General features: G+C 41.1%; 2 non-coding genes across 2 annotated transcripts; both read left to right on the plus strand.

The window, feature by feature from the left end:
• The first annotated feature begins 2,067 nt into the window (after positions 1-2,067).
• Positions 2,068-2,174, plus strand: LOC130721611 (small nucleolar RNA R71). Its single transcript, XR_009013538.1, has one exon. It is a non-coding gene; the product is annotated as a small nucleolar RNA R71 (small nucleolar RNA).
• Positions 2,175-8,251: 6,077 nt separating this feature from the next.
• LOC130721593 (small nucleolar RNA R71) lies at positions 8,252-8,358 on the plus strand. Its single transcript, XR_009013521.1, has one exon. It is a non-coding gene; the product is annotated as a small nucleolar RNA R71 (small nucleolar RNA).
• Positions 8,359-13,320: the final 4,962 nt, after the last annotated feature.

Below are 13,320 nucleotides of genomic sequence, written 5' to 3' on the forward strand. Positions count from 1 at the left end.
GATACAGAGGCAGTGCCTCTGCCACTAATTGGCGCCTAGGCGCTCAACCCAGTTTTTTCCACAAAATTTTTTCTCTTTTTCTTCTTTTTTTTTTTGAAATTAAATACTAAAATGCTACAAAATTAAAAGATAGAAAATAATAAAATAAAAAGAATGGGTTGTCTCCCATTTAGCCCTAGGTTATAGTCCTAGGTGGACTCTCCTTCCGATGGTGTTAGGAAGGAAATTCCTTTCCATTGATTAACTTACCACAAGTGCAAGGAAGAAACCTTGCACAAAACCTCTGGAGTAAATCCTCCCATGAGGCTATGTCCTCTTGCTCATCAAACCAAGCTCTAGCCTCCCTCGTCAAAGAATGAGGGAAGAGTTTAATCTTCACTTCATCACTTGAAACACCCTCAATCTTAGCAAGGGTGCTAGCTTGGGTAAACTTCACCATATGAGCATGCAAGTTCTCGTACTTGGACCCCCCATACTTGTTACCATTAACAAGCTTGATGAGAGCCGGATGGAACTCATCAATTTGGGCATTAACTTTGGGGATCTCTTCCGAAACCTTCGACCTGCTTCTAATCACATCACAGACAAAGTCATCGTCATGGTTAGTCTCAATCATAGGATTAAAAACAGAAAACCGTACCTTTTCCTTACCAACACGGAGAATGAGGTGACCCTTGTCAACATCAATCTTAGCTCTCCCAGTAGCTAAGAAAGGTCGACCAAGAATGAGAGGAATCTTCTCATCCTCCTCCATATCCAGCACAACAAAGTCTACGGGGAACACATACTTGTCCACCCGCACCATTACATCCTCCACAATCCCATATGGAGTCTTAAGGGATCGATCCGCCATTTGCAAGGAGAGCATGGTTGGGGTAACCTCTCCTAGGTTAAGCCTCTCAAACATGGTGAGCGACATCAAATTGATGCTCGCTCCAAGATCACACAAGGCCTCCACATCCGCCATGCCTTCAATTTCCACCGGAATAGTGAAACTTCCGGGGTCCCTTCTCTTCTTTGGCATCTTCCGCTGCAAAATGGCACTACATTCCTCCGTCATCAACACCGTCTCATCTACTCCCTTCAATCTTCTTCTCTTATGCAGAATATCCTTCATAAACTTAGCATATATAGGCATTTGTTCCAAAGCATCGACAAAAGGAATACTAATATGGAGCTTTTTGAAAACTTCAACAAATTTTGAAAACTTTTTATCTAAGCTCTTCTTAGCCAATGCTTTAGGGAACAGAACCTTGCTAGTTTCAGGAGTAAGATCAACTTCCTCTCTCACCTTAATAGGCACAACTACTTCTCCTTCCACTCTATCCTCTCTCTTTTCTCCCTCTGTTTTTTTCTTCAATTCATTCATCACTCTCCCACTTCTAGTGGCTACAACAGAGGCATTTTCTTGCTTAGGATTGGGGATAGTGTCGGAAGGAAATTTACCTTGAGGTCTCTCGGCTATTTGCTTGGCCAGCTGGCCAAATTGATTCTCAAGATTCTTGATAGCCGCCTCTTGATTCTTGTAATTATTCTCTGTCCGGTTGATGAAAGTTTCCACCAACTCTTCTAAGCTCTTCTTGGAACCACTGCCTTCACCTTCTCCTCGCTCTTGAGGTTGTCTTGAGCTTTGGCCTTGGAATCCTTGGCTAGGAAATTGTCTTTGAAAACCATTTCCGAGCTTGACCCATAGCCTTCACTTCCTCCTCCGGTCTAGTCTCTGTGCATTCTTCGCTGTCATGTGGCCCTCCACAAGTCACACACTCCACTTTGGCAACTCGACCACCAATCTTGGTAGTCTTCATTTGATTTTGAATCTCATTCATTTGCTTGGAAAGTTGCTTGTTGGAGGCCAATAGTTGATCATAAGCTTCAACCGCAAGGACTCCTCTTCGGGCTTGGCGATCATTACTAGAGTTCATGGCTCTTATAGCCATTTTTTCAATCAACTCATACCCCACTTGTGGAAGTAAGGCATCGAACTCTCCACTTGAAGCCGCATCCAAACCAAACCTCGAAGAATATTGGAGACCATCATAGAACTTTGCTACTTGTTCAGCTTGAGTAAGGTTATGTTGAGGACACCTCCTCAAGAGCTTCTTGAACCTCTCCCAAGCTTCATAGAGATTCTCATCGGTGGATTGAGCAAAAGTCATGATGTCATTCTTGAGCTTCCTCAAGAGGGCTCTCGGAACAAACCTTGTGGTGAACTTCTCAGCCAAGTCTTCCCAAGATGTAATGCTACCTTGGGGCTGTGAATTCAACCACTCTTCAGCAGTATCCCTCAATGAAAAAGGGAATAAACTCAAGCGGATGGTGTCCGCTGAAACATTCTGAACTCTGTAGGTGTTGCAATTGCGGATAAACCGCTCCATGTGTGCATGAGGATCTTCAAGAGCACCTCCACCATACTGATTTTGGCTCACCAAGTTGATGAATGCCGGCCTCAGCTCAAAGTTTCCCGTGCCATCGGGGGAAACTATGCTGCCCGGATAATCGTAGCTCATAGCAGCCGAGGTGAGGTCTCTAAGAGAACGATTAGCATTCTCCAATTCTTGCTCTTGAAGTCTTTGAGCAAGAGCCTCATTCACTCTTTCTTCAATGTGGGCTTGCATCTCCTCCTCCGTCATATGGGCAGCCATGGCGGCTAACTCAGCAGCTCTTTGTTGAGCTCGTCGACGATGGAGGGTGCGTTCTGGCTCCGGATCAAACAGCAGTGGATCCGTGCCAAGACTACCGTGCATAAACTGAAATCACAAAACAGAGAAAAGGTTAGTAACACCTATTCAATGCAATGCTTAGTAACACAAACAAACAAACTCTTTAACTTAAATCGAAAACCACAAACAATCCCCGGCAACGACGCCAAAAACTTGTTGGTCGATTCGCAAGTGTACGAATACCTCCGGGTTTTAAAATATCGAACCACAGGGATTGTGAGTGAGAATTGTTGATTTAAGCCTAAAGTTTGCAAGTTCTTAAAGCAGTAATTTTCAAAGATTGGTTTTGGTTGATTGTGACAAAAGTTTTGCAAAAGAGCAATGATGAATAAGTTGTGAAAAACAAATGATGGAAAATTGCCTTGGGATTTTGATCATCTAATCCATTTTAGTCCACCTATCCTATGCATGTGAAACCTTGATTCAACTCTTGTTGTAAAAGCCTATATACTTACTAGTTGATTCCTCACAAAAGTAATTCTCTCAAATTGAAAGTTAAGCCCAATTCCTTGTGTACTTAAACATTCATAAGAGGTATAATATCATGTATAATCAGGCCAACAAAACCCTACCCTCACTCTATTCCTAGAAGCAAGTATAGAAGGACCTATTCCAATTCATGTCCCTAAATCATAACAAATTTCCATTTGATTATAATCTAGCCTATAGCAAAGGTGCACCAAAGCTAAACATGCAATAAGGAATTGAAATACAAGATTGAATCAAGACTCATGCATTGAGATAGGATTTAACAAACTAAAATTTCATAGAATCTCTTAACCCAAAGCAAAAAGAGAACTAGCCACTCATGGCTAGTGAATTCATGAAGAAAATGTAAATAAAACCTGAGAAAAAGTACAAGTTGGAAGCCTCCCTTAGCCCCAAAGTTCTCCTCAGCTCTCAAACTTGATCAAAAATGAGTAAAATGTCCAAATGTATCAAAGAAATTGGCCTAAGCCTTATTTATAGGCAAATTACACGAAGCTGGGCGCTCAGGCGCCAATTCAGAGCGCTTGAGCGCCAATTGCATGTTGAAAAACATGCCTCTGGACCCTATTGGCGCCTAGGCGCCTGTTGGTCAATTCGCAAGTGTACGAATACCTCCGGGTTTTAAATTATCGAACCACAGGGAAATGGTGTGGCAATTCAGTTTAAGATTCAAGTTTAAGGTTGAAAAGCAAGTAAAATTCAGTTTTAATAATTGGTTGTTTCTTGAGTTTGTAAAAAGACAAGTGATCAAGTAATAAAGCGATTGAAATTCAGAGATGAGATTGCCTTGGGTTCTTGCTCAACAAATTCAGTTTTAGCAAACCTTCCTATTCAAATAATCCTGAGTCTCTCCTTGATGTTCTAGCCTAGATAGTCATCTATCGATGCCTCGTAAAGAAAACCCTTTCTAATCAAAAGATAGATTCAATTCCTTAATAACCTAAACATTTGTTAGAAGCACTAAGCATGCATTTCAGGCCAACAAACCTCAACCCTTCCTCTATTCCTAGCAGCAAGTATAGAAGAGGTAATCTCACAACAAGTCCCAATTCTATAACAAACTATCGTTATGTTTATAGAAAAGTAAAAAGCTAGCATGCATTCAAGCTTGAAAGATAAAGCATAGAAGTGAGATTCAAGGGTTTACTCAGAACATCATGAATAGAAAAGGATTGATAGCTAAAACATTCAAAGTCTTACAAAGAACTCAAAGCAAAAGGGGTTTTAGCCAAGCATGGCTATAGAATCCATACAAGAAAAGAAGGATAAAACCTGGAACACGGACTTGGAGAATGCTTCTCCTCAAGCTCCAGAGCCTAACCCTACTTCTAACTTATTTAGGAATGTATAGAAATGACAAAAGTTACAAAAGAAATGAGAAAAAGCCTATTTATAGGCAAACAAGTCAAGTCTGGGCACTCAGGCGCCAATTCAGAGCGCCTGAGCGCCAATTGCATGTAAAAACATGCTCTCTGGACCCAATTGGCGCCTAGGCGCCCATTCCCCAGCGCCTAGGCGCTTAAGCTCGCCGGAAAAGGGCTTTTTGGCTTCTGAAACTCCTCTTTTCAATCCTCTTTAAGTTTTCCATCAATTCCATGCTTATTGGCCTTCTTTCTTCTCCAGTACCTGATCTGAAACTTAACCAACAAGCCAAGGAAAATTCTAGAAGCTCAAATAGCTTATTAGCACATGAGATCCTTCAATTAACACAATAAAACCATGCAAGACCTAAACTTTACTCAAAATGCAAGAAAACTCCCTATAAAACTACTAAATTACCAAAGCGAAATAAAGACTAAAGAAAAGATAAAAATGCATGAGAATGCATGAAACACTACATGAGACTCAACAAAAAGACTCAAAACACACAAAGAAATGACCCTAAAAACACTACTAAAATAGGGTCATCACACCACTATACTCAACGACAGCTCGTCCTCGAGCGTAAACAACACTCGCTTGCCCTCAAGCGCAAGAAATGCTCCCAACACAAGTGCTCAACAGGGAATACTTATCACAAAACCGGGGGATTTAGCAACTACAGCTGGTTCCAAAAGAAAGACACAACAATCCACTTCATGCAACTTTTAGATAAAGGAGAGTGTAGAGTCCATCATGAGAAGCATATAGATCTAAAATTCCTAGGATGAGATATATATTTAGTGCACTGAGCACACAAGCAATTCATAGGTTCTGGATATCATTCACTCAAGAGCAACAAAGATCAAAATGCAAAAATTCAAAGAGACTTCAAAGGTTTAAAATGTTGGCTTGGTGAACTACAAGGTGGTTGATCCCTAAGGAAGGCTAGGCTTCAAAACATATTGAGTGTGGTCCAATTAGTAGCCCCCGGAGCTTTTCACAACAAACCTTTTTTAGCACAAGTCTCTTGACCCCTTTTTCAACTTTCTTTTATTCTATTTTTTCCTTTTTGCAACTCCAACTTGATTAGGAGTCTTTTTTTCTTTTTTCTTTTTCTTCTTCATCCTTTTTTTTACACTTGGGGCAAGAGACATTTCCAACTTTAATTACTAGCTCCAACACAATGCAAGGACCAACACTCCCCAAAATCCAACCAAACATCCGTCCCAATCACTTGGCTACAACAAATTCTTCAATAAGGCTCAAATGGGACAACTAAGGACAATGTTCAAGCCAACAAACTCTGAAGCTCAAAAACCTACAAGTCTCAAGAATTGTGCAAGTATCACAAAGCACGCAAAGAGTGAAATCAATACAGAACCAAGAAGTACGAGTGAGACAGGATCCTCCAGGGAAATTATATGGTGAAGGGTCAAAGATGGACCCTTATGGACTCACACCAACTCTATCCTTAAGAAACACTCGGAAGACCGAAGTCTCCTCCTCTCTTCCCCAAAGCATGCAATCACTCATCCCCAAAAGAAGCACAAGTATTCACAAAAACGTTTTCAAAACAGCACAAGTTAGAGAGCAAAACTTGCGGGCAACAACATGTGAGTATAGGGAAGTAAAGACCCAAAAACGACTCTAACAAAACAATGCATGATTAAAAGAAAAATAAAAGCTACAAAAGAAAAATATGCAAAAAATGCATGAGGTAAACTAAGGGAAAGAGTCAACCTCCTTTGCAAGTTACCATGGAGGCCTTAGACACACCTCCTACTCCAGAATTCAGGCTCTCATTCCCTGCAAAATGCAACAAACAAACAAGCAAAATAAAACAAGACTTGGGTTGTCTCCCAAGCAGCCCTAAATTATAGTCCTAGGTGGACTCTCCTTCCTTTGATGTTAGGAAGGAAATTCCTTATCATCACACTTCTTACCACATGAGCAAGGTAGGAACCTTGCACAAAACTTTTGGAAAAACTCCTCCAAAAAGAGGGTATCATCTAAACCATCGTACCAAATCCTTGCTCCCCTTTTCAAGGAGTGAGGGAAAAGCTTAATCTTGAGCTCATCACTAGTCACACCTTCCATCTTTACAAGGTGACTAGCTTGAGTGAATCGGGTCGTGTGGGCTTGGAAATTCTCATCTTTAGACCCCCCATACTTGTTTTCACTAACAAGCTTGATGAGAGCTTTATTAAGCTCAACATCTTTTTCACTTACCTTGGGGGTCTCCCTTGAAGACATGGACAAGCTTTTGATCATATCACAAACAAAACCATCATTAATGTTAGTTTGCAAATTAGAATTGAAAACCGAAAATCTTACCTTGTCCTCACCAACTCTGAGAATGAGCTGACCCTTATCAACATCAATTTTCGCCCTGCCAGTGGCTAAGAAGGGTCGGCCAAGAATAAGAGGAATCTTAGCATCCTCCTCCATGTCTAGCACCACAAAATCAACTGGGAACACATACTTATCCACCTTCACCATAACATCTTCAACGATCCCATAAGGTGTTTTTAAGGATCGGTCCGCCATTTGTAAGGAGAGCATGGTCGGGGTGACCTCTAAACATGCTAAGCGGCATCAAGTTGATGCTCGCTCCCAAATCACACAAGGCTTCAACAATAGTCAACCCCTCAATCTCCATTGGGATAGTAAAACTCCCAGGATCCCTTCTCTTCTTAGGCATTTTCCTTTGCAAAATGGCACTACACTCCTCGGTCATCATAATAGTCTCATCAACCTCACTCAACTTCCTCCTCTTATTTAAAATGTCCTTCATGAACTTAGCATAGATAGGCATTTGTTCTAAAGCATCGGAAAAAGGGATATCAATATGGAGTTTCTTAAAAACATCCATAAATTTTGAAAACTTTTTATCCAAATTCTTTTTAGCCAATGCTTTAGGAAATGGAACTTTGCTAAGTTCAGGAATAGGATCATTCATCACTCTAGTTTTAATAGGAACACTCCTTTCCTTCTCAACTATCTTCTCACTTTTTTCTCCCTCTACTTTCTTTTCTAACCCATTCAACACTCTACCACTTCTAGTAGTAACAACAGCAGAATTTCCTTGTTCGGGATTGAGGAAAGTATCGGAAGGAAATTTACCTTGAGGTATCTCGGCCATTTGCTTGGCTAGTTGGCCAAGTTGGTTCTCCAAGTTCTTGATAGCCGCCTCTTGGTTCTTATGGTTTTTGTTCATGCGGTTGATGCAACTCTCCAATAGCTCCTCTAAGCTCCTCTTGTAATTCACCTTTCCAACAACTTGTGTTTGGACAAGAGGTTCATGATTTGAGGAAGGAACTATGCTTCCTTGAGCTATAACTTTGGCTTCATTGCTCTCAGCATTGACAGTACACAAGTTACTAACATGAGGTCTACCACAAGACTTGCACTCCACACAAGTCATTCTTGCACCAATAGCCTTGGTCTCCTTAATATGCATTCGAATCTCCGCCACTTGTTCGGTGAGTTGCTTGTTGGAGGCCAAGAGCTTGTCGTAAGCTTCCACTTCAAACTTACTCCTTCGGGTTTGGCGATCATTTTCAGAGTTCATGGCTCTCGCTGCCATCTTTTCTATTAAGTCATACCCCGCTTGTGGGGGGAGAGCATCGAACTCGCCATTTGAAGCCGCATAAAATGTTGCAACCAATTCAGCTTGGGTGAGATTGTGTTGAGGACATTTCCTCAAGAGCTTCTTGAAGCGCTCCCAAGCTTCATAGAGATTTTCTTTAGTGGGTTGCACAAAATTCATGATGTCTTTTTTCAATTTCCTCAAATGGGCTCTTGGGAAGAACCTTGTTGTGAACTTTTCCGCTAAGTCTTCCCAAGTAGTGAAGCTCCCTTGAGGTTGAGAATTCAGCCATTCCTTAGCGGTGTCCTTCAAAGAAAATGGAAACAAGCTCAACCGAATTGCATCCGCCGGAACATTGTTCACCCGGTAAGTGTTGCAATTCCGGATGAACCTCTCCATGTGAGCATGTGGATCTTCCAAAGTACCTCCACCATATTGGTTTTGGCTCACCAAGTTGATGAATGTCGGTCTCAACTTAAAGTTTCCCACTCCCTCGGGAAAGACAATGCTCCCGGGATAGTCATAACTCATGGTAGCCGAAGTGAGTTCCCGAAGAGACCGGTTGGCATTCTCAACTTCTTGTTCACATAATCGGAGGGTGATCCCCTCTTGGATTCTTGCCTCGATATGGGCTTGCATCTCCTCCTCCGTCATTTGGTCACCCATGGCGGTGTCTCTCGTGAGAGCAACCTGAAAGTGTGACACTAAAACAAAGAAAGATTAGTAGCACCAATTCTAGACAAAAATAAAAACAAAACAAAAAATAAAACCACAAACTAAAAACTTAAACCAAAAACCACAAACAATTCCCCGGCAACGGCGCCAAAAACTTGTTGGTCAATTCGCAAGTGTACGAATACCTCCGGGTTTTAAATTATCGAACCACAGGGAAATGGTGTGGCAATTCAGTTTAAGATTCAAGTTTAAGGTTGAAAAGCAAGTAAAATTCAGTTTTAATAATTGGTTGTTTCTTGAGTTTGTAAAAAGACAAGTGATCAAGTAATAAAGCGATTGAAATTCAGAGATGAGATTGCCTTGGGTTCTTGCTCAACAAATTCAGTTTTAGCAAACCTTCCTATTCAAATAATCCTGAGTCTCTCCTTGATGTTCTAGCCTAGATAGTCATCTATCGATGCCTCGTAAAGAAAACCCTTTCTAATCAAAAGATAGATTCAATTCCTTAATAACCTAAACATTTGTTAGAAGCACTAAGCATGCATTTCAGGCCAACAAACCTCAACCCTTCCTCTATTCCTAGCAGCAAGTATAGAAGAGGTAATCTCACAACAAGTCCCAATTCTATAACAAACTATCGTTATGTTTATAGAAAAGTAAAAAGCTAGCATGCATTCAAGCTTGAAAGATAAAGCATAGAAGTGAGATTCAAGGGTTTACTCAGAACATCATGAATAGAAAAGGATTGATAGCTAAAACATTCAAAGTCTTACAAAGAACTCAAAGCAAAAGGGGTTTTAGCCAAGCATGGCTACAGAATCCATACAAGAAAAGAAGGATAAAACCTGGAACACGGACTTGGAGAATGCTTCTCCTCAAGCTCCAGAGCCTAACCCTACTTCTAACTTATTTAGGAATGTATAGAAATGACAAAAGTTACAAAAGAAATGACAAAAAGCCTATTTATAGGCAAACAAGTCAAGTCTGGGCACTCAGGCGCCAATTCAGAGCGCCTGAGCGCCAATTGCATGTAAAAACATGCTCTCTGGACCCAATTGGCGCCTAGGCGCCCATTCCCCAGCGCCTAGGCGCTTAAGCTCGCCTGAAAAGGGCTTTTTGGCTTATGAAACTCATCTTTTCAATCCTCTTTAAGTTTTCCATCAATTCCATGCTTATTGGCCTTCTTTCTTCTCCAGTACCTGATCTGAAACATAACCAACAAGCTAAGGAAAATTCTAGAAGCTCAAAGAGCTTATTAGCACATGAGATCCTTCAATTAACACAATAAAACCATGCAAGACCTAAACTTTACTCAAAATGCAAGAAAACTCCCTATAAAACTACTAAATTACCAAAGCGAAATAAAGACTAAAGAAAAGATAAAAATGCATGAGAATGCATGAAACACTACATGAGACTCAACAAAAAGACTCAAAACACACAAAGAAATGACCCTAAAAACACTACTAAAATAGGGTCATCAGCGCCCACTCCCAGCGCCTAGGCGCTTAAGCTCGCCTGAAAATGACTTTTTGGCTTCTGAAACTCCTCTTTTCAATCCTCTTTAAGTTCTTCATCAATTCCATGCTTCTTGGCCTTCTTTCTCCTTCAGTTTCTGCACTCCAAACCTAACCAACAAGACAAGGAAGATTCTAGAAGCTCCAAGAGCTCATTAGCACAAGAGGTCCTTCACAAAACACAACAAAACCATGCAAGTCCTAAACTTTACTTAAAATGCAAGAAAACTACCTATAAAACTACTAAATTACCAAAACAAAATAAAGACTAAGGAAAAGAATAAAAATGCATGAGAATGCATGAAACACTACATGAAACTCAACAAAAAGACTCAAAACAAACAAAGAAATGACCCTAAAAACACTACTAAAACAGGGTCATCACACCACTATACTCAACGACAGCTCGCCCTCGAGCGTAAATAACACTCGCTTGCCCTCAAGCGCAAGAAATGCTCCCACACAAGTGCTCTCAACAAGGAATACTTCACAAAAACAGGGGGACAAAGTAATCACAACTAGTTCCAAGAGAAAGACCCAACAACCTACTTCATGCATCTTTTGAAAAGAGAAGAGTGTAGAGTCCGTTCATGAGAAGCATTTAGATCTACAAATCCTAGGATGAGATGTTCATTTAGTGCACTGAGCACACAAGCAAGTTCATAGGTCCTGAATGTCATTCACTCAATAGCAACAAAGATTAAGCATGCAAATATTCAAAGAGACTTTTAAAAGGGTTGAAACATTGGCTTGGCGAAACATGATGGTGGTTGGTCCCTAAGGGAATTCTAGGCTTTCAAGCACATTGAGTGTGGTCCTCTTCTAATAACCCCGGAGCTTACAACACACTTTTTTTACAAGTCTCTTGCACCCATCTTTACAAACTTTTTTCCTTTTTTCCAACTCCAACTTTTGGTTAGGAGTTCTTTTTCTTTCCCTTTTTTTTCACTGATTTTTCTTTTTGGGGCAAGAGACTATTTCTCATGAGCTGAATCGACACATGAGCTGAATCTGCTAGAAGAGAAAGAAACAGTGGAAAGGAGACTCAAGACGATGGAGGATGGTCTGGAGAAAAATGAGCTGAGCATCAAGCTCGGCAACATAGAGTATACACTGGATCGTCTGGAGAGAGAAAGAGTGGAGCAGCGCCAGGAATGCAGAAGAATGAGGAAGGATCCTCCATTCTAGATATAGGGATAATGTATGATGTAATTTAATGTTTGATATATGAATAAAGAGGTGTTTTGCAAACATATGTTATAAATGATGCAATAAGAAACAAAGAATAAAGAGCCACTGAAGGAAATAAACAGATATAACACATAAGACAAATATCTTAAAGTTAAGAAAACAATAAGTTAAAAGTAATAGAAATAAGAAAGAAAACCGAAAGAAATCCTAAAAACTAAGGCTTGGTAGTGCGACGCAGAAGTTCTTGAAGAGCTTGATTCATGTCGATCTGGAGAGTCTCATGAGAGTTGAGACGTTGTTCCAAAATGTCAAGTCTGCAAGAACTTGGCTGTGTAGAAGTAGAGGGAACATCCTGAGCAGAGTGAGGAGCTTGAGTGGATTGAGAATCAGCATGTGTGAAAGGCACTGGTGCAAGAGCTTGACATCTGAGAGCTTCAGCTTCAGCTTCTAGCCTTTCAGCTTCTAACCTTGCATTTGCAATTTGTGCAGCCTCTTGACGTGCAACTTCTTCTGCTTGTTCTTTCTTTCTTCTTGCTTCCTCAACAGCTTCAAGTAACTCAACTCTCAGTTGTTGTTCATGCAGAGCCACTCTTCTGTTGAAACGCTGCCTAGCAGCCTCAATCCTCTGATCCCTTTCCGCGGTGAGATGACTCATCATAATAGGAACTTGAGCAATTATCCAATCACTCAGACGATTCCATTCCTCAGCAACAGAGTCAGAACTCTCACTGAGGTCAGTGTGACCTTTTACATTGCGAATCATCAGTGATGCTTCATGATTAAACACACTGATGCACTCAAGAAGGGAGTTTGGCTTGAGGTAGGTATAGGGAACAATGGAAAGATTGGTTTCAGGAGAAGTGGGGTGGTTGCTGCTATTGGCCTCAGAAGCACCTTGAGGAGAACCATCATCTAAGGTTTGGACATTTGAAGTATGGATCTCAAGGTTGGGCTCAGAGGTTTCAACCTGAGGGTTTGGTGATCTAACCCAGGAGTGGTTAGATACTGAGTTTTCTGGTTATGGTTGATCAGGTTGAGCTAAAGGGTCTGCTGCATTCAGAGGGACAATAGGTATAGGATGATCTGGGTCAACTAGACGTTATGGTCTAGGTCCAGGGTATCTCCTAGGGCTAGGTACAGTCTGGTAGTACTCAGGAATGACAGACTCTTTTTCCTTCGCAATTTGAACAAATTTGCGAACAGATTCAGAGTTATTGGAGGGTGAGGAGTCAGCAACATTTGTGGGAAAAGATACAGAGGGACAGGGAGTTGTGGAGTCTGTATCAGTTGTTTTGCGAACAGGACGTTCTGATGCTCTGGGGACAGAGTGATCAGAAGGTCTGGGTTCAGGTTCAGATTGTTCAAGGATAATAGGTTCAGAGGTGTGTGGGTTATATTGAATGGTTATGGGTGAGGTAGGTTCATAGGGTCTTGGAGTCTGAAGCATGTTCCAAAGAGGTGCTTCTTGTTGAGAAGGTTGGAAAAATGAAGATCTAAGTGAAGTGGGTGGAGAAGTTGTTTGGTCAGCTGGTTGAGACTCTGGAATAGGAGCGAGTTGGGTGGTAGTGCGGTTAAGGAGAGCAGAGATGGGGAGTGCATCAAGTGAATTTAAATCATCATCAGTATCTAAAACAGCAGACTTACTTGATGATCGCACTGCAGACCGAGTAACTCTAGCAGAAGTCTTCATTCTGATTACTTCAGCAGCTAGTTCCACACGGGATGGCTTCTCCACAATCCTGACTTGCTTCTTTTTCTTCTTTGGTGGAGGAGCATC

The sequence above is a fragment of the Lotus japonicus genome, chromosome 5 (genome assembly GCF_012489685.1).
Source record: "Lotus japonicus ecotype B-129 chromosome 5, LjGifu_v1.2".
Classification (NCBI taxonomy): domain Eukaryota; kingdom Viridiplantae; phylum Streptophyta; class Magnoliopsida; order Fabales; family Fabaceae; genus Lotus; species Lotus japonicus.